Source organism: Rattus norvegicus, chromosome 13, assembly GCF_036323735.1.
Source record: "Rattus norvegicus strain BN/NHsdMcwi chromosome 13, GRCr8, whole genome shotgun sequence".
In the NCBI taxonomy this organism is placed as follows: Eukaryota; Metazoa; Chordata; class Mammalia; order Rodentia; family Muridae; genus Rattus; species Rattus norvegicus.
This window is the reverse complement of record NC_086031.1, coordinates 17418379-17446166: the sequence shown is the minus strand read 5'-3', so window position 1 is coordinate 17446166 and position 27788 is coordinate 17418379. Positions and strand designations below refer to the sequence as shown.

At 39.4% G+C, this 27788-nt stretch overlaps 2 long non-coding RNA genes across 3 annotated transcripts; one reads left to right on the top strand and one right to left on the bottom strand.

Annotated features, from left to right (window-relative positions):
- Positions 1-24: 24 nt before the first annotated feature.
- LOC108352514 (uncharacterized) lies at positions 25-23421 on the bottom strand. The gene is made up of 3 exons (XR_005492389.2): positions 23319-23421; positions 9643-9755; positions 25-5883 (listed from the first exon to the last, which is right to left on the bottom strand). It is a non-coding gene; the product is annotated as an uncharacterized LOC108352514 (long non-coding RNA).
- Positions 20963-26696, top strand: LOC120096227 (uncharacterized). 2 transcript variants are annotated; one of them, XR_005492387.2, is made up of 4 exons: positions 20963-21165; positions 22249-22472; positions 23758-24168; positions 26122-26696. It is a non-coding gene; the product is annotated as an uncharacterized LOC120096227 (long non-coding RNA). The 2 variants fall into 2 exon arrangements; XR_005492386.2 differs by lacking the exon at positions 26122-26696 and having other exon boundaries at positions 20999-21165; positions 23758-25425.
- Positions 26697-27788: the final 1092 nt, after the last annotated feature.

Genomic DNA, 27788 nt, shown 5'->3' with positions numbered 1-27788 from the left:
ATAACGTAGTGGTCTGGCCTTGTATACTCCTCCCCTGACTGGACATGTCTTAGACAGATTCTCTGCCCATAATAATTTGTCCCTTTAATTTTACTATCCTCATTACTCTTTTTTCTTTTCCCCTTGGCTAGTGAGTATTCACTTTATACTTTAGATTGAACCAACTCTCCCTTTCCATAGGAACCATCCTCTATGTTAGCCCATCCTTGAATTGCTCCATCTTTGTTACTCACTATCATATATTTATAGAACTCACTAAGGTTGGAATTTTATATTATATTATGTTATTACTTAATTCACATTTGTCTTCCCCATATGCACCATCAGCTACCTGGGAAAGAGTTTTCCATTTGACGTTTATTTTTATTTCTTTCTCCCTTCTGTTACTATAATCTAACAAACAGTGTATATGGCCCTAACATACAGTGAATATGGTCCATCACAGATGCTTAACTAATATTTGGGAGAAACTGTATAGATGAAAAATATTTATCTCCTGTGATATTTGCAAGTATCAGAATTATTTACAAAGTCTCTGTTTTTCTCATTTCTGAACAGCAAGAAAACCACTCTGTGACCTTAACTGGGAGACATGAAAAAATGAAATGCTTAATCATCCTAGGCAGTGCACCAACAATTAAACAAAAGGAGAAAAATATTCATCCAAATGTCACTAAGCCAACACGTGTGTTTACTTGGAATTCTACAAGCGCTCCCTGTGCAGGTTTATCCATAAAAGCATGGGTTACTCAAAGGCAAGCATAATAAAACAGCCCATTCTAGAATGGGTGGAGACTCATGAGAGTTGTTTCCTGGAGCTCTTTGTGTTACTTTCAGAAAGCTCAGATATATAGACCGAGAGATTCTTCTTCTCACAAGTTTTTACTGCTCTGTAATCTTGTTCAGGGAGTTTTGGATCTTGTAAATTTTATGAGTTTCCTGAATTTGTGAGTTATTTTTTTTGTCTGAATCTTAGAATTTCCTTTCTTCCCTCTAGGAGGCAATGTTTCCATTTGTAGGTAATAGCTGCACAATAAATGCAAGCTTGCATTGTACCAAGGAGGATGAATTTATCTATTAGGTTTAACTGTAATGTGCAAAATATATTTAGTAAAAAATGTTGTTTGGAGTATTATTTAAAATAGTAAAAGCTAAGATGCAGCACATACTTTATTCATCAGAGAAATAAGGTTGAAAATATACTGTCTATCCACCCAGTGATTGGTCAATAGTCAGGGTAGAGAACATTGCTTATTATTATACCTATTCAGAAAGATTCCTCACTGTAAAATGCCTACTGGAAAAGCAGGTTGCAGAAGGATCCATAAAGTGAATTTTGGCAAGAGGAATAAGATCAAAGCCAGGATATTTTACATGCTAACTACATGTTCTACAACTGAAGAGGACCTCCAGCCAGTTACATGTGAATGCTTTCATGAACTAACATAGACTATTTCATTTGGAGTCTCTTGATACATAAACAGTAAGGGTGTAGCCATGGTAAACTCAGGGTAATGAACTAAAAACGAAGTTGTGCTTTTTAATGTGTAGCCTTATGAAAGTTTGGACGTTGATGTGACTATGCAACACATTTTTTTTCAGCACAAGATATTTTCAAAAGTTACTGGTATAAAATGTATCTCAAAATAAGTTTGTTGGCACAGGTGCTAGAGAATCACATTATTTCTAATTAACATTCTCTGTCAATTATCTTGAGGTTCAACAATTCTGATTTGGAACCTAGAAATCTGGCCCACATTTTCTCTCCCCTATCTCAGCATCACAAGTAAGTTTTCATTAGAGGGGGTTCAGTTTAAAGGGTTGTTTTGGCATCTGAAAAAAAAACAGTAAATTTATTGTCACCTAAGCATGAAAATCAGAGTTCTGTCCCCAACCTCAACTTGAAAAAGCTGGGCAATGGCTTGCTGAAATAGCTCAGTAAGAACACTAGCTGGACTTACAGAGGACAAAGGTTCAGTTCCCAACACAAACACAGCAACTCACACTGGTCTGTTGATACAGTTTTAGGGAAGCTGATATCTTATTCAGTCTACTGTTGTTTCAGGAACAATGTAGTATGAATAAACTCAGACAAGTGCACACAGACACAATAATTTTATAGTTATTAAGCTGGACATTATGGGATGGAGATATAGTCTAAGGACTGGGGAAGTAGAGACAAGCACATCCCTTGGACTCACTTGCCAGCCACCCTAGCAACATCAGCAAAATCCAGTCCACTAAGACACACCATTGAAAAGGTAAGGTAATCTTACACACAGACCCATACAAAAGCATACACACACAGTGTTCACATATAGAAAGATATTCAATAAAGCAAAATTCCTTTAAAATGCAAGCAAACACTATAATTTCCAAGTACAATGCAGAGCACTGATCTGTTTCTGCACACCAGGACTGGCCTAGATAAAGTGAATCATGTAAGTTCCTCCCATGAGCTTGTACCTATAGGATAACCTACAAAGATTCAGTGTGTGCATTTCATATCTAAATGAAGTCAATGATACCTCACACTTTCCTTAGTACATCAGATGCATTTTGAAGTTGAGTTGCCAAAAGCTAGTTACTCTATAAATAGAGACCCAAGATATGACAAATCTCCTCATGACAACCATATGGAGTATACCCATATTGTGTTTGGGCAGAAAAATTAATTATGTAACAATACAGCATGATATTGTAGAGCTTGGTTCTGTGAGCCCATAAATAGTAGCACCACTGCAGGTGCTGCCTTATGTGATCTATGACAGATATTCAATTCCTCTACCTCTGAGATTGTCCATAATTTAGTACATCAACAGTGTATAGGAGAAAAGCAACAGACCTGCTTTCCTCTCTTTTTCTCTGTGTGCTCTTCAAATTGGAACTGGTGAGTCAAAGGTGTGTCTAATCCTAATTAGAATCTCTACAGAAGTATGGTTCTATCCTCCCTTCCCCTCTGTATTTGGCTGTGTTAAATTTGAGAGTGTTTCCACACATCACTGAAGCACATAACAAGAAACACTTATATCCCTAGGTCAAGGAAGACATGAAGTTCAGAAACTCAATTTTATTCCAAAGAAAAGGTGATTGTGTGAACAAACTGTAGTGCCAAGGAGAGTTTCTGAGACTCCCTAGTAAAGGAGACCCCCTGTTGCAGGGTATGGAGCAAAGCTGTCTTGGTTCATGTAGCTCCTTCCTCTGAAGCTCAGTAGTGTGTAAGACATTTAAACAAAAGGCATGATATGACTCAGTAAATAAATATTTCATGAAAACTTAGAAATCTCAAGAAATCTCTGAAAGTTACCAGATATACAAGGATCCTCCCAAGTTATATAATCAGTAAAGACAGCTAACAAGACAGAGACCACCCAAGCTGCCTTGAAGAGGGACAAATTAATGGAGCTAGTGGATCCTAGAAGTGTCTATGACTTGCTGAGTTGTACAGAGAATACCAGGTTTATAGCTTTATGAACTATCAGTGAGTCAAAGTTGAGTTCTCAGTGACTCAGCTGTTTTTTTTGAGTCATTCCATCTCCATTAAGTATCTCCTCACCTATTTCCAATAAATTATTCACTTTCCCAGGTTGGATTTTTGTGATGTATTTATTTTGGGGTCCTATCTGAGATAAAGAGAATGCTTGTTTACAATATGACAAAACGTAACAAAAAGACCAGCTTGTCCTCCAGGTCAATGTGCTTTCACACTGCCTTTGGCAAGTGACAGATGAGGGATATACACCTTCCTATTGCATCTTTTGCAGAGCTTGCATATGCAACCCACTCAGGTCCCATGATTCTCATCTTACCACTTTCTGATATCTCTGGGCACTTCTTTCTGAAAAGCCAGGACCACATTCTTCCTTGACAATTTTCTCATGATGGAAAAAAGGATAAAATATTTGTAGTGCCCAGTGGAGGGTTTACTTTGCATTTCATTTACTTAATTCATTCTTTTTCCAGCATGTTTTCACCCAAATATATTCTGAAAATAGATAAAAGATGAATTAACCCAATGATCAGGCAAGTTTGGAAAAACCAGTTAATCAAGACAGCTAATCGATACAAATTCTAATGTCCTTTCATTAGTACACATTAAATATTTTCATCATTTATTAATTTATATTTTGTGTTGCTTAAAATATCAATATAAATAATAAAATTATGCTCTGTGGAGGTTTCTCAGCCCATAAAGTTCTTGCCACATGAACATAACCATGGAAATTCAATACCCAGAGGTCAGGTAAATGAGTTTGGTGTGGTGGTACATAAATGTAATCCCAGTGTCAGGGAGGTGGAGATGTATGCATTCCCCTCTACACATTGATAAATAAGCTTACTCAAGAAGATTCTGGCCAATAAAACTTTGCCTCAGAATTTAAGGCATATGTCTCCTAAAGAACAGTCCCTAAGTTCACCACTAGCCTCCAGATGAAGACAAATATTAATAAATACATACAGAAACACACACACACAAACACACACACACACTCACACACACACAATCCCCTCTGAACAGTTAAAACTAAACTGTATGGTAATACAATGAACATATAGAAGCAAAAGTACTATTAATCAGGCTATATCTACTTACCTCTCTGTGAAGAAATTCAGGAAGCAGTCATCAAGAGCACACAAGCAAGAAACAATAACAAAAGTTGTTTTGCACTTTTCCTCTCACTATATAACAACTCTACAACCTGAAATCCAGTAAACACTCTAACATTCTGTTTCTTAACATATCCACTGGGGATACGTGAAGAAGCCCACCATGATTTGAAGGTGGTTTGTTACCTAAGCTTTCCTGTGCTAGATTTAATTTCCAGTATGTTGATGCTGGGAAATAACATGTGTTAGAATAGGCAATGCATTTCCTTACAATTCACAGTATGCTGTGAGTCTCACATGGCTGGTTTTATTGACAGAGGGGACCTCTAGGCATGGTTAAGAGGGAAGAAGAATGGGCTATAGGCCAGAGGGACAAGTCTTTTATTTGGGCCATGACACATGTGGAAAATGTTCTGGGAGTGGCACTGTACCTAGAGATGACATGTCTTATTGTTGGGTCTAAGAACTGGCTATAAAGACATCCAAAGAATCACTTGATGCTAGCATTCCCCTCTCTTTCTTATAAATGAGGAGGAACTGTAGACAGGAATAGGAGCATAAGATCCTTTAAATTCCTCAGTAATGTCTAGGGCATCATCCATTTTGGGACAGAGCTGACCCTCATCATTGGGGCTCATTTTATAGTAATTTGTACCAGGCTCTTCTATAAACAGTGGTTGGTAATACTGTAAATTATCTAATTATTTGGTTAAAAATGTTTTGAATTGGGGTTGGAAAGATGGTGCAGTGGTTAAGAGCTCTGACTGCTCTTCCAGAGGTCCTGAGTTCAATTCCCAACAACAACATGGTGGCTCACAACCATCTGTAATGAGATCTGATGCTCTCTTCTGGTGTGTCTTAAGACCACTACAGTGTACTCATATATAATAAATAAAAATCTTTAAAATAATGTTTTGAATTTGTGTTTGAAGGAATGTCGAGATGAGATTAATGAGGCAGGGAGTAAATAGTACAACTAGAAAAATGAGAAAAAGGGGGGAGGTTAGAAAGGCAGTATTAATTTTTATATAAAGTTTTAGAAATCCCAGGAATTAGAGGCCTCATACTTTTCCCTATGTTTTTGGATGTCTGATTCTAACTGCTAGATTTTGTTTCTCATTATTCCAGACTGGTTGACGAGGAAGCAGCTTTCTTTTTGGAGAAAAAGGCAAAGACCACCTTCTTTTTCTGTAAGAATATCTAGCCCCTGTCAGAATCAATTTGTCTTTGGAGAGTGAGAATGGTTTGGATCACCTCTTAAATTCCATTTTCAACCTGGAAAGAAAAGTGATTTTATAAAGTTAGAGAGGTAATCAGCCTTGCTGTTCCCATACCAATATCTATAGCTATTTCCTCCTGCTACCAGGAGTAGCACAATCTGCTATGCTGGGCAAGTATTGAGAATGCAACCAGGATTGGTAGAGGCTTTTATCCCTGGATTACTACTAATTCAGGGGAAAGGACCACCAATGTACAAACTCCTGACCAGTTGTCAGGCAGACAATGATATACTTGAGTGCCACAGAGTATTGACATATTCTGGAATGTAGAGCACTGTAGCAGAGATGATATAGGAATTGTTTTGCTTCTGTTGTTATCTAGGGAGTTTTGTGTTTCTACATAAAATGTTATAGATGTCTTGAAACAGTCTGACATGCCAAAAAAGAATGATACACAAAATGTTATGGCAACACTCGTGTTGGGGCGGCTGTTGAAAGGTGAAGTGAGGTTGCTTGACATGATCACTATAGAAGCTGTAAGTGGCAATAGTGAGTTAATTCTAGGGGGTACACACAGTTAACAATGTGTAAAGCAACCAGACTGGGTGATTTTTAAGAAGTTGGTAGGCTGAGGTCAGGTTCTTAAGCAGGAAGTGAAATGACAAGTTACTACAATTTATGAGATGGTTGTCAAAGAAGTAGTGACCTTATAAGTGTTTGTAATGACATCCTATTTTTCAAATTTCTAAAGGTTGGAAAATTGAGACATATTTTCTATGAATGTGAATACTACTGATTGGAGATTCAGATTAGTTTTTATGATAGCACTTAACGATAATGCTTGTTTCCCACCTGGAATTCCATGAGTCATGCATACGGAAAAAGGGGGTCTTGCATTGTCAGTGATCTTACCTTTTATATATGGCCAGACCAATATGGGCAGTCCCTGTATTTGTCACAGCATTGTTTTTACAACCATCCTTAACTTGGTAAAGGAGGAGCAAAACAGATACATCATAATATTTATGTGGAATGCTGAATATAGTGATGATAACAATTTCTTGAAACTTAAATCTCCAAAAATAAGGGCTACCCTGTTGTTGTAAAATTATATTAAAGACTGTCTTTTACCCCCTCTAGATCCAACACAACAGTGCCCCAAGATATCTGGTAGATATCTTGACAGAAACACATCCTAACTCTGTGGCAGCCCAGTGTCTCTTACTGTTGCCCACTCTCTTATACTTAAATCTGCACATGAAGGAACACACTATACAATAATCTCTGATCCAATTGATAAGATGAACTTGCCCACCTAAACACACAAAGCCCTGTTCACATCCGTCTTTTAAGAACATTCATAACATGTTTATTTCCATGCTATAAAGGTACAGCATGGAAGCTTAACATCAGCCTCAATGTTCTCTCTGCAGCTACTCCGTTGTCTCTTCCAGTCTTCCATCAGTTACAGTTTCCTCCTTCTCCCTCAGACTTTTCTCCAACCCATTGTTCCTTCTCATCCAATGACATCCTTGTTCAATCCTGTACCCACCCTCACCTGTATGACATCCTATATTACCCTAGATGGAAACAACCAGCAGGTGGAGGATGAGAAGTCTGTATATATTCCAGTGTGCTTGAGTAAAGATGCTGGAATAGAGTATTATTGGGGGTGGACAATGTGGGTGGACTCAACAACCTCTGGAGCATAAAAGAACCTAGTCTTGTTGTGTTTGTGGTGTAGGAAGAAGAGTCATATTGAGGAAGGTTTGATGTAAGACAGTTGGGCCCAATGAGAGAGTTCCTTGAGTTTAACCACTGTGTGACTCATGAGAAGTACATTGAAATGGTCCTGCCATTTAAGAGATAGAGGTGTGGGCCAATATATGGAAAAGAGAGAAGGAGCCCATCTCCATTGTTGCCAGGGAGTGGGTAGAGGACAATGAGTGGTTGTGGTAGATGGCATTTGGCAAAGTTCCATAGATAAGAACAGAAGTGGCAGAGTAATGGAATAAGTAGGTGATCAGGGAGGGGAGAATGTTTAGGCAGAAGGGCCAGAGTTAGCGCCAGATACATACATGAGTTCAAAAGGTGAGAGGAAAGGAGGATGCTTTGGTAGAGCCCATGACCTAAAGAGAGCCAGAGGTTGTAGTTTTACTGAATTGAGGTGAACTTCCTATAACAGTATGACAAGAGAGTCTTTTAAAGAACAGTTAGTTCTTTTTGTCTTTCCTGAAGATTGGAGGTTATAAGAAATCTGAAAATGCAAAGGGATATTGAGCGATATAGATAAAGTTTAAAAAACGAAGGAAGTGAATTATTGGAGGCTGGGAATGATCAAGGAATGATCTTTTCAATTAGGAAATCAGAGACTATCTGAGCCCTTTTTTGGTGGTGGGAGATGCCTCCGCTCACCATGAGAAGCTATCCACCAAGACCAAGAGTTACTTGGCATGTATGACAGTAGGCATTCAGGTAAAATCAAGTTGCCAGTCAATTCCATGAAAGGAACCCCTATGCTGCTGGGTAGAGAAGGGGATTTGATGACACCTGGAGTTGGAGTCTGAGATCTGACACATTTGCAAGAATCATACAAAGTATCCATCCCTGGATTGTTAGGTTTATTTTTATTGTTTTTCACATGTATGCCACAGGTGCAGAAAAGGATCCCAGATAGCAGCTTAAGACTGCAAGAGCAAATCTCTCTCTCTCTCTCTCTCTCTCTCTCTCTCTCTCTCTCTCTCTCTCTCTCTCTCTGGTTATGTCGAGGGAGAAGGGACAGGTCAGGTCAGAGAGGTGTCAGGCCATGGCCTGAAGGAGACCCTTTATAAGCTTTTGAAAATGCCTGGTAACAGGTGTGAGAAAATGTTCGTAGGTGAGGTCTAAAGCTGCTTCATATAAGGGATGGAAAAGGAGGGAAAAGAAAGGAACTGAAGAATGTAAAAACCTAGTTTTCCTTTGTAATAAGAAAACCTATTCTTTTTAGTTGGAACTGTTAGAAACTGAATCACATTCTTTATATCTAAGTAATCACATTGTGGATTGGAGAGGGAGAGAGAAGAACACATCATTGATATCTAGGACTTAGAAATGAGAAGTTCCCAAGGGAATAGAGGAAAGAAGTATGTAATGATGGAAAGAAACCACTGCAGAATAAAAGTGCCTGAGATTTTGATTCTGTCTTTGGCTAGAATATCACATATTGAATTGTAATTCTATTAGCTTTCTTAACTGCTAGTATAGAGGTTTTAAAGGGGGAAGAGAAAAGACTGACTTTTGGCCTTAGGAGGTTAGAGGTAATAGGTTTATGTCCCCTGGGCTCTAGAGAAAAAGTGGGTATTGAGCTTGGGAGACATAGGGTCTGATAATTTGATAACAACAGGGGAATGCTGTTTAGCATCAGAGGGATTCTGGATGTCCCAGACTCAGGTCTACTTGAGAAGCTGGCAAAAGAAATGATATGTTAAATTTAGTAGTGTGGGTGGCTAGGAGGTTGAGAAGAGGGGCTGCTGGTGAATTGGGGTTTATGTAAATGGAGGAAACAAAAGAAATAGAGGCTCTAACCTTAGCTACAAGACCCCTTTTCAGTAAGAGGATAGGATACATTGGTACTACCAAAATGTAGTGGGTGAGAGGATCAGCTGTGAAAATGCAACTAAGTAGTGGTGTTGGATGAAGTTGGTAAGGCTATCCCGCCTAGCCCAACAATGGAAAAATGAGGGGAGGTGCGTCCTCAAAACTTTATCAGGATGGAGTTAGTGATTTCAGTGTCCAAAAGAAAAAAGATGGCTCTCTCAGAAAATATGATGACTACCTGGAGCTCCCTGATGCTGATGGAATTGGTGAGATTCTTGGACCCCTTCAGTCATCCATGGCCAAGCATAGGAGGTCAGTTGTTGGGTGTCATGGGAGTGCTGTTCTTGTGTCCTGGGCAGGAAAATAAAGGCAGAGAAGTTAGAGGTATAAGATCCTATTATCCTAGTCTTTTTGTTTGTTTGTTTGCTTGTTTTGTTTTTTGGTTGTTGCTGTTTTGTCTGTTTGTTTTTTTAATCAAGAAACTTCATTTAATGAGAAGGGGATATGTACTCTAGTTTGAACATCTACCCCAGCAACTTCCTTTAAGAGAAGGATCAAAGCTGGGTTAGGATAAGTAGGGGAAGAAGTGTGTGTACAGGGGTGCAGGGTGGGGAGTTGGGTGCAGATCAAGAGCAAGTGGCAGGAAGTCTGAAAGTAGGTGCCAACTTAGGACCACTGGAGCAGCCTATAGCAGGCACAGGAGGAGATGATTTGTAGAAACTGAACAGGCAAGCTCTGTTGAAATCTTGTAAGAAGGAAAAGCTGGGTAGGATAGGGAAGTAGGAGAGGTTTTAGAGGCAGTTGGAGACTGTAAGATGGAGAGGTTCATTAGCTGGATCAAGAATTCTAGTATCTTTTATCTGTTTGAGATTTCATAGGTAAAAGAAATTAAGTTTTGGGACAGGACAAGAAAAAAAGTATGTTTGGAATGAAGATAAGTAAAGCTAAGACAAAGAGCAGCTCCTTCAATTTTCTAGATTGCTGACAGTATGGATTAGATTCTTTAAAATGGTAGGATCAAAAATGACTTTACATGGCCACTTGGAGTCATTATCTAACAAGTACTTGGGCCAGTCCTGTTTGCGAGAATGAATACATTTTAGAGGCCTTGATATCAAGCTCTAGTTTTAGTGGATTGAGACTTTCTAGCAGGCATCCTAGTGAGGAGCCTAGAGATCTGGTTGAAGACAAGATACTCACTGAGTAAAATATCTTTACCCACATCCTGAGGATAAATTAATAACAATGAATTAATCTAACCACAGCATTCTGAGGAGAGATTGTTAATGAAGTATTTCTAACAAGGAGCCATTTTAGATTTACTGAATAGACAAATAGTCACACAGAAGCTACTGACTGAGAGCTGCAGGTATAATGCTTGAACTGTGGGCCCAGTGCTAGAGAGAGAATGGTTTAATATCTGCCTGGTGGAAGGAAGAAAAACAACACCAACAACAACAACAACAACAACAACAACAACAAAACAAAAACAATTAAACAAACAAAAACGAAAAAAAAAAAAAAAAAACAAAACAAAACACCAGATAGTGAGAGGAGAGAATTCAACTAAGGGTAAAAGTCTTAAAATGTGTCAGCTAGAAGGCCAGTCATAAAGATCTTGGATAAAACTGTCTCTTAGACCCATACAGGCTGGTCAGTCCTCCTGTGGTCAACCTGACAGGTAGCTTACCAATCTACTGGTGTATGGATAGAATCTAATGATCCCATAACTGGAAAATGAGCCTGTATAATAGCCAAATTTGTTGATTGGTCAGGATGAGGTTCAAGCCCATGGGTCTTAACAAACAAGGTGGGGCCATTTCATGTGGTAGCAGGTTCAATGCCCTGTACAGAGCCACAATTCCATCCAGGCCTATGTGGCAGGGGCTGTGAATGAGTCTCAGCACCAATATTAGAATGGGCAGTGTAGTACCAGAAAAATCACACCATGTGGTAGGTCTTATATAGATTTTATTGGCTGCAGATTTGGGGAATGATTTTTTTTCTGGGATGTAATGCATGTGATGAATGAACAAAGGGATGTGTGCCAGGTGCCATGACCATGGATTCAAAAGTGGTGTTGTCACCTAGAGATAACATCATCACTGGGTCTGAATGCTGGCTGTGAAGGCACTTCTAGCTGTCCATGGATGCACATGATGCTAGCAACATGCCTTACATTTGCAGCTTAATACAGGGTGGCTGCCACAAAGGGATAATGTAACTGCCATGGGATGACTGAGATGGCTGAAGAGTGAGTTGTTACAAGTAAAGCATCTGATTGCTCTCTCTTTCAAATGTTTGATGTGATTTCTTCCAAACACTTGCACGCTTGGCTCTCATCAAAGTCAAGCTAATACTGACCTAATAATTTTGAATCACAAAATGTAGTAAACTAAATACATTAAAATATGATGTCCCAAAATATAACAAGAACACATGCTCCACTATGTTCATAGCAGCCTTATTTATAATAGCCAGAAGCTGGAATGAACCCAGATGCCCTTCAACAGAGGAATGGATACAGAAAATGTAGTATATCTACACAATGGAATAGTACTCAGCTATCAAAAACAACGACTTTATGAAATTCATAGGCAAATGGATGGAACTAAAAATTATCATCCTGAGTGAGGTAATCTAATCACAGAAAAGCACACATGGTATGCACTCATTGACAAGTGGGTATTAGCCAAAATGCTTGAATTGCCCTAGATGCACAGAACACATGAAACTCAAGAGGGATGACCAAAATGTGAATGCTTCCCTCCTTCTTTAAAAGAGGAACAAGAATACCCTTGGCAGGGAATAGAGAGGCATAGTTTAAAACAGAGGTACAAGGAACACCCGTTCAGAGCCTGACCCAGATATGGCCCATACATATACAGCCACCCAATTAGATAAGATGGATGAAGCAAAGAAGTGCAGGCCAAAAGGAACCGGATGTAGATTTCTCCTGAGGGACACAGCCAGAATACAGCAAATGCACAGGCGAATGCCAGCAGCAAACAGGTGAACTGAGAACGGGACCCCCATTGAAGGAATCAGAGAAAGGGCTGGAAGAGCTTGAAGGGGCTCGAGACCCCATATGAACAGCATTGCCAAGCAACCAGAGCTTCCAGGGACTAAGCCATACCCAAAGACTATACATGGACTGACCCTGGGCTCCAACCTCATAGGTAGCAATGAATATCCTAGTAAAAGCACCAGTGGAAGGGGAAGCCCTTGGTCCTGCCAAGACTGAACCCCCAGTGAACGGGATTGTTGGGGGGAGGCTGGTAATGGGGGGAGGTTGGCAAAGGGAACACTCATGTAGAAGGGGAGGGGGAGGGATTAGGGGGGTGTTGGCCGGGAAATCGGGAAAGGGAATATCAATGTAAATGTAAATAAGAAATACTCAAGTTAATAAAGAAACAAATGTAGTTAATCTTCCTGGGATATTTCTTTATAATATTTTTTTAAAGTCTAATACAGAAACCTACCCTTTTAGTAAACAATAATAAATCCAAACCATGTATTTATGGTCATGGTGTTCAGAGTTGTTCCAGATAGAGGCTGGACCCTCGAAGATGTAAAATGTCCTGCAGGCCTTAAGGGTTTAGTCAAATAGACAAGAAAGAGTGAAAAGCAGAGAAAGGAGATTTGTTCAAGGTGGGCACATATGGAAGAGAAGCAATTATGAGGTCTATTGATCTTTCAATTATACCACAGTTAGAATTATGCATAAGAAAGCAATCCTGATCCAGGTTTGTTCCTGCCTATCACTGGCCAATTTTATCTTACCCCTGGTCTCTCATGCCACGTGGTCTGATCAGTTGTCAGTACTATTTGAAATCTCTTCCTGGAGAACAAATTCCCCTTCTGTCTGGTACTATGTCTATCAGCTTTTAGCTTCCCTTATCTTGATTCATGGAGAAATGCCAATTTCTTGTTTTTCACCTGTCTCAAACCTAAGGTAACTAAAGTGAGGAGCAAAACTTTCTCCCCTTAGAATATCTTTGCTACTACCAGGATGGTTACAGAATGACCTGAAAAAATCACTTGGTATCCATAAAAAAAAGAGAAAAATGCAGGTTTGTCACCGATGTTCTGAGACTGCAGAGTTGTCCCAAGTTCTATGTGTTCCCCAAGGGAATGGCATCGGCTCAACTGGTTTTCAGGAAGTCACTCCTGACACTGTCTCTCCCTGTAGCTCATGACCTCAATTTCTTAGAGTACTTGTAGAGCCAATGAAGTGTACTGGAAAAAAAGTCATCTAGAGTCATCTGCTCTTGTCCCTAGGAGCATCTCTACCAGGAAGTTTGTAGACTAATAGCCACAGGCACAGGGAAGCCCAGGACAACCTCACTTCAGGAATAGATAGGTGTAAAAACAGAGTGCTCTATTCACAATACCCCAGCTCCCCAAAAGCCAGAGTTTTCAGATGTGGTATTCTATAAGGGATACTTGATAGACTCCAGACAAGACTGCAGGATTGTCCCTGATACCTGCAGTCCATCTCATAAGTAATGAAAGGAACCCTACTAGGAGTACTGTGTCTGATCACTAGGTAACAGGCTTCCAAGTAGCTGAGTTTCTAATCATGGGAGTGAGTATGTAGGTGTATAGGATCAGAAAAATCAAAGGTGTTCTGCAGGTCAAAATTTGTCTTTCCCATCCTTTTCTTACTACCTGCTGGGGAATACAGGAACTTGACTACCAGCCCCTTTATGACCTTCATCAGTGATGAATGAAAATATGAAATTCTGTCTTTTAGCTCCGACCCTCTTTAAAGTTGCTATCATATGATGTCCTACTCATTTACTAGTGCTTGAAATCTTAGAACATCTACAATGCCAGCTTTCTACCTACTATCTGCTCAAGGTCTTCTGGTGTTTTGAGTCTCTGTTGAGAAGTTGGTGTAATTCTGTTGGCTCTCCCTCCATATGTTAATTGCCCCTTTTTCCTTACCTCGTTTCAATATTCTAGCTTTGTTGTGTTTATTTGCTGTTTTAATTATTATGTGATGGGAGGAATTTCTTTCTGTTCCCATATGTTTGGTGTTCTATAGCCTTCATGTTTGTGGGGATCTCTTTATCTTTGCGATATTTTCATATATATATATATATATATATATATATATATATATATATATATATATATATATATATATGTATTTTTTTTGAGGATGCATGTTGCTCCTTTGAGTTTGGAATCATCACTTTCTCTTATACCAGGCTAGTCTTCAACAACAATGATGACAGAAACCCACATACACATGGAAGCTAAACACTATCCAATTCTTTCTATGAAGCCACAATTACATGGATAACTAAACCACCAAAAGACCCAAAAAAAGAAAGAGAAAATCAGACCAATTTTTCTCATGTGTATTGATAGAGAAATACGCAATATAATTATTGCAAACTAAATTTATGAATACATCAGAATGATTATCCATCATGATCAAGAAGGTTTCATCTTTAGGATGCCAGGATGATTAAATATATGGAAATCCATCAATGTAATTCAATATAAAAAGAAATTCAAAGGAAAGAAATACACATGATTATCTCAGTAGGTGGTCAAAATCCTATAAAAAATACAGCACCACTTCATGCAAAAAGTATTGAAGAGAACAGGAATTTAAGACACATACCTAAATATAATAAAAACAATGTACAGCAAGCAAATAATCAGAATCAAACTAAGTGAAAAGAAATTGAAGGAATCCCACTCATCTCAGGGAAAAGACATGACTGTGTACTCTCCCCCTGTCTATTCAATATAGTATTTGAAGTTCTAGCCAGAACAATTATGAAACAAAAGGGGATCAAAGTTATGCAAATTGAAAAGAAGTATATCAAGATATCACAATTTGTGGATGATATGATAGTATACATAAGTGACCTATATCCTCCACTAGAAAACTTCAACATCAGAAAAACATCTTTAGCAAAGTGCCTGGGTACAAAACTATTTCCACATAACCTCCCTCCATTCCAAGGATAAACAGGCTGAGAAAGAAATTTCTGAAATGGCACCCTTCACAATAGTCACAAATTATATGAAATACTTTGGTGGGATGCTAACCAGGCAAGTGAAAGATCTGAATGATAAAAACTTCAAGACTCTGAAGAAAAAAATTGAAGATTTCAGAAAATTTCAGATGGAAAGATCACCCATGCTGATGTGTCATCAGGATTAACATAGTAAAAGTGGCAGTCTTTCCAAAAGCAATCAAAATTCCAACTCAATTCTTTGTTGATATAAAGAGAAAAATTCTCAAATGCTACCAGAATAAAAAAAAAGTCCCCAGGATAGCAAAGATGATTCTCAACAATAAAAGAAATTCTGGCAGAATCACCGTTCCTGAGCTCCAGCTATACTACAGAGCAATAGTGATAAAAATTTATGGTATTTGTACAGAGACAGGCAAGTAGATCAAAATAAACTTGGAATAAACTTCATCCAGATGTGAACCCATACACCTTTATTCAATTAATCTTTGACAAAGGAGCCAAAACCAACGAGTTGAATAAAAGACGGCATGTTCAACAAATGGTGCTGCCTTAGGTGGCAATCAGCATGTAGAAGAGTACCAATTGACCCATTCTTATCTCCTTGAACAAAACTTAAGTCTCAGTGGATAAAAGACTATAAAACTATATATGCAGAATCTAATAAAAGAAAAAGTGGGAAAGAACCTCAAACACATTGGCACAGAGGAAAATTTCCTGAACAGTACACAAATGTCTTATGCTCTAAGATCAAGAACTGACAAATGGGATCTCATAAAATTGAAATGCTTCTGTAAGGTTAATTAAACTCTCAGTAGGACAAAACAGCAACCCACAAATTGAAAGTTCTTTACCAACTCTACATTTGATAGAGGAATAACAACCAAACTATACAAAGAACTCAAGAAGTTAGACTCCAGAGAACCAAATAATCCTATTTAAAAAAAGTCAGGTACAGAGCTAAAGAGAAAATTCTCAATGGAGGAAACTTTAGTGGCTGAGAAGCACTTGAAGACATGTTTCAATATCATTAGTCATCAGGAAAATGTAAATCAAAACGACCCTGAGATGCCACTTTACACTAATCAGAATGGCTAAGTTCATAACTCAGGTAACAGTAGATGTTGGGGAGGATGTGGAGAAATAGGAACACACCTCCATTGTTGGTGGAATTGCAAGCTGGTACAATGACTGCAAATCTCTCTGACCATTCGCCAGAAAATTGGCAATAGTTTTACCTGAGAACCCAGCTCTACCACTACTGGGCCTATACCCAAATTATACTATAACATATACAATGACTTGCTCCGTTATGTTCAGAGTAGTCTTATATTTAATAGCCAGAAGCTCAAAACAATGCAGATTTCCCTTAACAGAGGGGTGGATACAGAAAATTTGTTACATTTACCCAGTGGATTACTACTAATTTATTAAAAACAAATTAATTAAATTTGCAGGAAAATGGATGGAACTTGAACATATCCTGAATGAACTAACCCAGTTACAAATCAAACAACACATGGTATGTACTCACTGTTACCTGGATATTAGCCAAAAAGAAGCCCAGAATACCCATTATACAACTCACAGATCATATGAAACCAAAGAAGAAATAAGATCATACCAAACTGTTAATCCTACAGTACTACTCAGAAGGGGCATAAAAATAATCTTGGGAAGTAGAGGGGCAGAGGGACCTGGGAGGGAGAAAGGACAGGGAGGGAAAAGGGGGACTGGTTCAGATAAGGGAGGAGATAGGGGACAAGATCAGTATTTCAGGAATTTGAAAGGAAGGGAGTAGCAGTGTGGGAAGCATAACTAGAGGTAGCCACTAGAAAGTCCCAGTTGCCAGGGACCCAAGAAATTGCTTGAATTCAACAGTGAGAACATACGCTTAAATAATTAACAAAATGGAGAGAGAACCTGTAGTGACTATATCCAGTGGATTGGCACTGCTCACAGTTAAGGGATTGGGCCACTTACCCAACACAAAAATATTAATCCAGAATTCTTCCTGTCAAAAGAAAATACAGGGAAAAAGAGTGACTCAGAGACTGAAGGCCATCTAAAGACTGCCTTACCTAGGGTTCCATACCTTCTGGACACACCAAACTGAGACACTATTGCTGATGCCAAGAAGTGCTTGTGACAGGAGCCTGGTATAGCTGTCCCCTGAAAGGTTTTGACAAAGTCTGACCAGTACAGCTATGAATGCTTTCAGCCAACCATCAGACTCAGCATGGGGGCCAGAATAGTGAAGTTAAGGCAAGGAGTGCAGGAGCTAAAGGGTATGCAACCCCATAGGAAGACCAACATCAACTAACCAAACACTGCAAAAGTCCCTAGGACTAAACTACCATCCAAAGAATACACATGTAGGAACCCATGACTCCAGCTGGATATGCTGCAGAAAATTGCCTTTTGAGGCATCAATGGGAGGTAAGTCCCTTGTTCCTCTGGAGGCTTAATAACCCAGAGAAGGGAAATGCTAGGTTACTGAAGCAGAAGTGGGTAGGCAGGTGGGGCATCACCCTCATAGAGTCACGGGAAGGGAATAGAGGCTATGTCGAGGAGAAACTGGAGGGGGCATAACATTTGAAATGTCATTAAATAAAATAACCAATAAAAATGAAAAAAATGAAGAAGAAGAAGAGAGCTTCTGTGTTGGAGTGATAGACTCAGCAATTAAGAGCTCTGACTGCTCTTCCAATGTTCTTATGTTCAATTATTGTCAACTACATGGTGGTTCATAGTTATCTCTAATTGTTCCAATGCCCTTTTCAGTTGGGTCTAAAGATAGTTACAGTGTTTTCACTTAAAATAAATAATAAATCATTTTAAACAGAAGAAAGAAAAAGAAGAGAGCTTCATCAAATTGTCAACCATTTAAGACAGTTCATGTGTGAGAAGAGACATACTTGAGACAATTGGTTGTCCTTAGTCAAATCTAACTGAAGGCAAGACTATCAGAAGATCAAACTTCTTCGTATGACCTTAAGTTTCAACTGTAATTCCGGCAGAGCACTATAATTCTTTTTTGAAATTATGAATACCTAACTATGTAGTAACCTTTGTCATATAAGCATCCCATGGGATTGGAGAAGTGGCTCCAATCAAAGTACATGTGCCACATCATAAGGACCTGGATATGATATCCTCAACCCAAAATACATAGCCACGGATCATAGTGCATGCTTCTAAAACCAGCATTCAAGAGACAGAGACCAGTGTAACTCTCAGACTTACTGGCAATCCAGCCTAGCCTTCTTGCTGTGCTCTAGGCAAGAAAGATTCTCTATCTCAAAGAATGACATTCATAGTAATGATATATGAGGTTGATCTCTGGCCACCACATGTATGTAATTTCATGTGTTTGTGCAGCCCTTTAGAAATCTCCATATTTCTAAAGTGCTTCTCCTAGATTTTAGCCAGTATAGTTGTTACCACCAGCTGTCTACTGAACTCCAAACTTTTGCTGTTTTCTGTCATGCTCTGCCTATACCACCATTTTCAAATATAAACATTTTTGTAAGAAGTCATCAGATGATACAGTGTTTAGCAGAAGCTGGAATGTGAGTAAACTGGCAGTTTAGAAAAACAAGTTCTGATAATGATTTATTAACCATATAGTTTTCTAAATTCTTAAAACTGTAATTTTTTAATTTGTGTATTATTTAGATATTTCTTTCTTTTTATCCATCTTTATTAACTTGAGTATTTCTTATTTAAATTTGATAATTATATCCTTTCCCGGTTTCTGGGCCAACATCCAGCTAACCCCTTCCCCTCCCCTTCTATATGGATGTTCTCCTCCCCATCCTCACCCAATTACCAGCCTTAGACATTCTTACATTAAAAAAAAAAAGAAGAAGAAGAAAGAAAGAAAAAAGCAAAACACAAAGGATTGATGAGTTGATAAAATATTTAAATATAAAGAAAATAAGGAGTTTAGAGTTTGAATAAAGCAAGGGATTTTGGTTGATGCTTATTACCATCTAATAACAGAGACGGGGAGATGACATGCTATTTATACCAAAAATTGGAGTCCCCTTTCGAAGCGTATCCTCTCACTAATAAAAAAGAGAATATCACTACAGAAGTTCATGGTCAATTTTGTTCAACTTTAAAAGAAAACCCCCACAGGTAACGCATGCTATAGATCTCAGTGGATGCCTAGAGGAGAAGAAAAAAATGGAGAAGAGGGTAATCTATGATATTTGAGTTAAGACAGCATGAAGAAGAACACATGGCAGCAGGCAGGTGCTCAGTGAGGATGAGACATCAAAGAAAGATTATAAAACCCAAAGCATTAAGAAAAGACATGTAGAGCAGACAGAGTAAAAAGAAACTGAAAATGTCATGAAACACATGTGCCTGGATGGACTCTTAGAAGAGAAGATAATGACAAGTCTGCACCTAGAAAAAGAGTCCATTTCGACAATTGTTTTCTCTGATACTGTCATTGTGAAGCCATTTACAAGGTGGCCAGAGAGTGAGGAATAGATAAAGCCCATGTCACCATGAAAATCTAGAGTCAGTTCCAAAGTTGTTCAGCAAAAGAGATCAATGTCTAGACTGACGTTCTAGCCTTAAAGCAGGAATAAAACCATTACAATTAGAAGGTTGATGAAATGAGTATTTTGGCAAAGTGCTACTTGAAGATGAGTTCAGATTTTTAGCTTCCACATTAAAACAAACAAACAAAACAACAACAACAACAACAACAACAACAACAACAACAACCTGCACAATAGCAGATGCATGAACTCTTTGTGCTGTGCAGGCAGAAACAGCAGGATACTGACAATTAAATTACCTGGGTGGTAACTTGCCCTGTGATCACCATTCCTGAAATCTCACTATTAGCTTCCTTAATACATTTCTGAAAAGCTTGTTTATAGTCCAGTTTCTTCTGTTCTTTTATGTAAAAAAAAAGTGATGTAACTCGTATTTTTTCATATTTCATCCTTTTATTTTGCATACATGAGAATGATATATTCTTGAACTGATGTTCAAATTTTTCTTTCCCACAGCCTAAGGACTGTCCTTAATGTCACAGTGATCACCATTTTGCTAAAGTCCTTATACACACACTAACATCCTAGACTCATGCTGCCTCTGAATAACATGGAGTCATTAACCTTGGCAGAGAAGATATCCTTCAAAAAAGGCACAAGAAAATATGTAAATTATACAAGCAAGTATAGGCACATAGTGTGGAACCAAAGTAAAATTCCACAAGCTACACCCCTCCCCTAAGAAAAATTCCCCTTCCAGGAATTTCCACCAATTATACCTCTCTCACCCATTTGTGGTTTTATGACCTATTTACACCCTGTCCTAATGGTAGACACATGACTGGCAGGACCAGCAGGGACTTTCCACCACCCAAAACCACAGCATTGCTCCAGGCACCAAGGACAATGTGATCACAATATGGACCAATGAAGTTAAAGGGCAAATGGTTCCAACCAATCTTTGTGTGCCTCAATGTACCCGTCCCCATTCCTGTGGCTTTTGTGATTCTTGTGTTTGAAAGTCACATGTATCTGTAAGACTGGGTTCTTTGCCTTCTCCTGCTTGAAGCCTGAGGAACCCTGACGTGCTGGAACTAATAAACATCTTGCTGATTGCATTGAATCTCAGCTCTGGTGGTCTATGGGGATGAGCAGATCTTTGGTGCTGATCCTTCAGGTCCAATATTTGGGGGCTCGTCTGGGATCCCACTCACCCCCCCCATGCCATGCACACCAGGTTAGGAGGTATGCTTGAGAAAAGTTTGTGTCCTGTGTTTTGTGTTCTGTGTTACTTTCTGTCTTGTGTTTTACCAATTTCTTTCTGGGGCCTGGAGAGGGGTTGGAGGCCCCTCAGTGGTCACTGTGGGTCCCGTGTGGGGCTTGCAGCTGTCACAGGCAGACATGCTGGATGTCATAGGCCACAGCCTGGAGGACGCTCTAGGTGGAGGGTTCCTAAGGGACACTCTACAATCCCGTTGGGAAGGAGGAGTGAAGTGGAATCCATTCCCCATCATTTGTTTGGGAAGGAGGAGTGAAGTGCACTTTACACCCCTTTACCTGTCTCTGGTTAGCTCACAGAAGCTCCCATGTAAATCAGTTTCAGTTTTGTGGAGGTCTCATGGCAGCCGCTTGTTTTTGTTTTTGTGAACCCTTCTGTTTCTGTCTGTTAATCTTTTGGTTGTCTTTCTGTGTGACTAACAGACTATGGGACAGTCCCTGTTGGAGTGAAGTTAGAACAGGGGCCCACAATCTATCTGTGGAGATAAAGAAATCTAAGTGGCAGACTTAGAGCAGGTGAGACAAGAGTAAGGTTGTTCAACTGTGACCTTCCAGCCACCCTGACTAGATTTCCTACATTCTGGTTTGGGAAGATCTGGTTCTCTCTCCCTCTGTGGGTTTGGCCCTCTGTTTCACTTTCAGGGAGCCACAAGACTGAGGTTTTGGCCCATCACAGAACATCCTGAGATGAAATAGGCAACAAAATGGTCAAGCCTGATAAAAAGGAGATCTACCCAGACCTCCAGACTGACCTGATTCTCTCCAGTCCCACACCTCCTTACCCTCCCACACTCACTCCCCAGCCTGCTGTAATGCCTCAGGCATCCCCTGCTAATGCCCCACCTGCACCCTTGGCCCCAATCGAGAACGTTATGGAAGGGGAAATAGAAGAGGGAGGGAGAGGGGGGAGCATTGTGTACAAGGAGCTGTAGGGCAGGGACCCTGGAAGGAGCTCTGTGCTACCCCTTGTTTAGCTGTGCCACTGAATGCTATTTGTCCTCTTCATTGGACCTCTATTTTCTAGACTCTCTTTCTTTTTTTTTCCACCAGCCCACTTGAGATGCTTGTTAGTAGCTGTTATAGGTCCTCTTTACTACTGAGGAAATACAGCATCCTATTTAGAGGCCTGAAAGAATGTTCCAGACACAAATGGAAGGCCCTCACTCCTGCCTGTTGACTTCAACACACCTGATGGTAGGGAGTACCAGGTATATCAACAGGCTCCAATGGTGTGTCTCCGAGGGGCTGGAAAATCCCCCACCAATTTGGCTAAGGTAAGGGAAATGGTCCAGGGTCAGAAAGAATTCACCTCAGTGTTCCTGAAATGTTTGAGGGAGGTTTTCTGTCAGTTCATTCCCTAAAATCCTACAGCAGAAGAACACAAAGCCATTGCTTCTGTGGCCTTCATAGATCAATCAGCTGAAGATATGAAAAGAAAGTTGCAGAAACTTGAGGGGTTAAGTTGCTGAGTACAAATTATAGAGAAAGTAAGGTTGAAGTGTGGTTCAGTGTCTGTAAGATGCAAAAGATACCATAACAGAAAGACTGAGAAAGAGAAAAGAAGACAAAAAGAGCAGGAAGCTAGGGGAAAAAAGAGACAGAGAGAAGAGGAAACTAGAGAGCTAAAGAGAGATAAAAGACAGGAGAGGAACTTCTACTGGCCACAATAGTTAGAGAGACTAGGAAGACGGTACCTGGCAACAGAAGAGAATTTCTGGCTAAAGGTCCTTGTAAGGAAAAAGGACACTGGGTCAGGGACTGCCCTAGGTAAAAGAAGGGGGGCATTTCATTGTCCCCAAAAGCAAGCCTCTCAGTCCTAGAGTACTCGCTATGTGCAAAGATAGAGGGAAAGTCCACCCAGCTTTTTTGTGAATACAGGGACCCAACACTCTGTGCTCCTATGGCCAAAGGGCTAGTGTCCAGCAAAAGACCTTGGGTACAGGTAGCTATAGGCAACAAGCAATACTCATGGACTACCCGAAGAACAGTAGACCTTAGCATGGGCCAGGTATTCCACTAGTTCATGGTCATCCCTGACTGCCCCTATCCCTTGCTCAGGAAATTACAGAAGGTAAGCCAGGAAAATATGATTCCAAATACCTTCTAGTGTTTGTACATACTTTCTCTGGATGGGTTGAGGCTTTTCCTACTAAGCAGGAAACAGCTACCATGGCAGCCAAGAAGATATTAGAAGAAATCTTGCCAAGATCTGGGGTCCCTAATGTAATGACATCAGACAATGGCCCTGCTTTTGTTGCCAAGGTAAGCCTGGGTGTGGCCAGGTATTTAGAGGTCTATTGGAAATTCTACAGACCTCAAAGTTCAGGACAGATAGAGAGAATGAATAGAACTCTAAAAGAGAGCCTGGCCAAATTGACCATAGAGAGTGGCGCAGACTGGATGGTACTCCTTCCCTCTTGCTCACTTCAGAACAAAAAATACCCCTTCCAGATTCAGCCTTACCCCCTTTGAGATCTTATATGCGGCCTCAGCTCCTCTGACTGTATTAGATGATGTTATTGAATCAATATGTCACACTAATAATGATTTATATGCCAGGTTAAAAGATCTACAGGTGATACAGAAAGAAATCTGGTCACAGCTTGCAGCAGCCTATGCCCCAGGGACCCCTGAGACACCTCACGAGTTCCAGGTTGGAGACTTGGTCTACATATGACAACACTGAGCCCAGACACTTGTGACTTACTGGAAAGGACTGTACCTGGTGCTGCTGACCATCCCAACAGCCGTCAATCTCAGCCCACACCAGCCGCATACTAGCTGTTGGGGCTGGGAGCTGGGAACTAGAGGGACACTCAGATCTATAAAAACCTCCCTGGACTTGCATGTCAGATAATGGATGCATCAGAGATGTGACTGGGGGTATTGCTGTAATGCTTACTTGAAGAGTGTTTTGAAAGCAAGAATTTTATGTTTGCCCCGGGATCCATCGAGATAGGTTCCTCAATTGTAAGTGTGGGGTAGGCTTGATTTCTATTGCAAATGATGTAACATCCCCTTACTATGAAGGCATTGCATATGTTAGTACTCCTAACATTTCTTGGGACTGTCCCTCAGGGATCACAACCTGTATAAGTTTAGAAGTTATAAAAGGCAGTCATGACTTTTATGTGTTTGTTCAGATAGTGCTCTGATTGGAATCCTGATGCAAAATTCTAAGTAAGACACAAAAGAAGTTGGTAATTACTCTGATAATTATCTTTGGGCTAAGTTTAGGTGCTGCAGGGACAGTTACTGGACATCTGCAACTCAAAACTTATGGGGAACTGAGGGCTGCCGTTGACTTAGATATAGAAAGAGTAGAAAAGGCTTTTAGCTGACCTCCAAGAATCCCTGGCCTCCCTCTCAGAGGTAGTAGTCCTTCAGAATAGGAGAAGATTAGACTGGGTATTCCTTAAAGAAGGAGGTCTGTGTGCTACCCTAAAGGAAAATGTTTTCTACATAGACCATTCTGGAGTTGTTAAAGATTCTATTGCCAAAGTGAGAGAATGTTTAGCTAGCAGATAAAGAGAAAAGTGAGAGCCACCAAGGGTGGTTCGCTTCCTCATTCAGTAAGTCCCCGGGTTTACCATATTGATCTCCACCCTCCTGGAACCCTTACTTATTCTGCTCCTTTTGTTCACTTTTGACCCCTGCATTCTTAATCACTTAGTAGCCTTTATCTGAGAATTGATAAGTTCTGTCCAGGTCTTGATGTGAAGACAACAGTATCAGACTATATCCATAGAAGATAAATTGTGATTTCGTGATTGAAATCATCCAGAAGAAAAAGGGGAGACGGTGAAACCAAAGGAAAATTCCACAAGCTATACCCCTCCCCTTAGAAAATTTCCCCGGCCAGGAAATTCCACCAGTTATATCTCCCCCACCCATTTGTGGTTTTATGATCTAGTTACACCAAGTACTCATGGTAGCACATGACTGGCAGGAACAGCAGGGACTTTCCACCACCCAAAAACCACAGCATTGCTCCAGGCAACAAGTACAATGTGACCACAATGTGGACCAATGAAGTTAAAGGGCAAATGGTTCCAACCAATTCTTGTGTGCCTCTATGCATCATCCCCATTCCTCTTGTTTTTGTGGTTCTTGTGCTTAAAATTAGCATGTATCTGTAGGATGGGGTTCTTCATCTTCTTCTCCTGCTTAAAGGCTGAGAAACCCCAACATGCCAGAATTAATAAACCTCTTGCTGATTTTATTGAATCTTGGCTTGAGAGATCTTTGGGGATGAGTGGATTTTTTGATAATGGTCCTTCCGGTCCAAAAATAGCAATGGGCATAATAATAATAATGCCAGACCATCCCTTACATGGCCAAGGCAAATTTGACACTCAGATTCCAGCTTTACTGTCTCTGTCTTTGAAAGGCCTGTATGAGAACTTTCTAGGACATTTTGTCTTTTGTGCTGGTATTCCATCTTCTGCCTTACTTCTGTGAAGGTTCTACACATGCTGTCCTTGATCTTTTGTTGTCGTTATTGTTGTTGGTTTGTTTGTTTTTTTCACCTCACATTCTCCTAATGGAAAGTAAAAGTTAAATGAATAAATGATGCCCTTGTAAGACTCATTAAATATCTTATTTTAGCATTATATCCTCATTGAGATACAAGTCACCTTGAAGGTTCATAACACAGATTTGGATGGAAAAGGTGAATAAGGAGTAAAAGAGAAGCATGAAGAAGAAAGAAATCGGGGAAGGAAGAAGGCACCATAAACATTGCACTTTCCATTATCTTGGAGCTCTAGGATACAGGATAGAAAATTGGTTCTAAATGTACTATGATTTTAACTTCAAAGGCAGAAACTGTACCTTGAATGAAATTAATATTATCAGTTTTTGACTGAGGAAATGATTAGTTTCCAAGGCATTATTTAAAGTATCTCTTTTATCCTATTCCAGGAACTACTGGTTGCCTCCCAAAAGTTTCCAGTGATCAACAGTAGCTCTAGATGCACCTAAGAAACAGAGTGTAGATTACTGTTATGGTCACAAAGGGCAGATATGAGAGCTTTGACTGGATGACAAGCTGCTGCTGCTGATAATCAGTAACACATGGCAAAAATGGCAACCGGACAAGAAAGAATACAGCATCTGAGTAGCTAATATGTTCTTCTTCTAGTGAGTAGAAATTAAATGTGTTAATGCTAACAAATGAGTGTTTCTTCCCTCTTGCTGTATACAGAGTGTGGGGGTTCAATAATTGTCTTGTGCACCTATTTAAAAATTATGAGATCATTACCTAGGGCCTGGTTCCTGTGTAGCTCTGTACCAAGGACAATTGGAATACCAACTGTATAGAGTTCATTGTGCTCCCCTATTTATTGGAATTTTGATAGTTTTAGGGCAAATACTGTCAGGTCATTTTTAAAAATATGGAAATTTGGTAACACAAATATGATTGTGTAGGACTGTCATTAGCCCTCTTACTTTCTTTTGTTCATTGTACCTTGCTAAAAATCTCCCAACAAAAGCAATGTAAGTGATAAAAGTATCATTTTGGTTTATAGTTCAAGGGTACCATCCACATCAGGGAGTTCAGAGCTGCAGGAGCTTAAAGGTGGCTGGTTACCTGACTTCTATAATTAAAAGGAATAATGAATGTTATACTAGTGCTCAGCTAACTTTCTGCACTATTATCCAGAGAATGCTGCATCCCACAGTGGGCAGGTATACCCATTAAAGTAGAACAATCAAGGGCTATCTACAAAATATTTTACTCCAAAACAAAAGAATGTACCTTTTTCTCAGCACTTTATGGTACCTTCTCTAAAATTGATGTAATAATGAGGCATAAAACAAGCTTCAAGGATGCAAGACTTTTCAAATAATCCTAAGCATTCTATCAAAAACCATAGATTAAAGTTGGACTTCAACATGACAGAAACAACAGAAAACACACATACTAAACGAGAATGAACAACTCTCTACTCAATGGTTAGGAAAGAAATAAAGAAGGAAATTAAAAGTTTTCTAGAACTGAATATAAATAAAGGCACACCATACCCAAATTTATGGAACACAATGAGAACAGTGCTAATGGGAAGATTCAAAGCAATAAGTGCCTTAATAAATAAAGTTGAAAGATCTCATACTTTAAAATTAACATCATAACTGAAAGCTCTAGAACAAACAGAAGGAAATATTTCCAAAATAGTTAGACATAAGTAAAAATCATACCCAGGGCTGAAATCAATCAGAAACAAAGAGAACCAAACAAAGAATCAACAAAACCAAAAACTGGTTCACTGAGAAAATCAACAAGATATACAACCCCTTAGTCAATCTAATTAAAATGTACATCGTTAATCCCAACATAGTTAGGAAAGACAAGGAAGAAATAACAACAGAAACTGAGTTAATTAAAAAATTTATTATGTCATACATCAAAAGTCTATAATACACAAAACTATTCCAAAAAAAAGTAAAACACAAAATACTACCTAATTCTTACTATGAGTCCATAATCATGCTGTTATCTAAACTATACAAAATCTCGACAAAAAGAGAACTTCAGATCAGTTTTGCTTATGACTATCACTGCAAAAATACTCAATAAATTTATCACA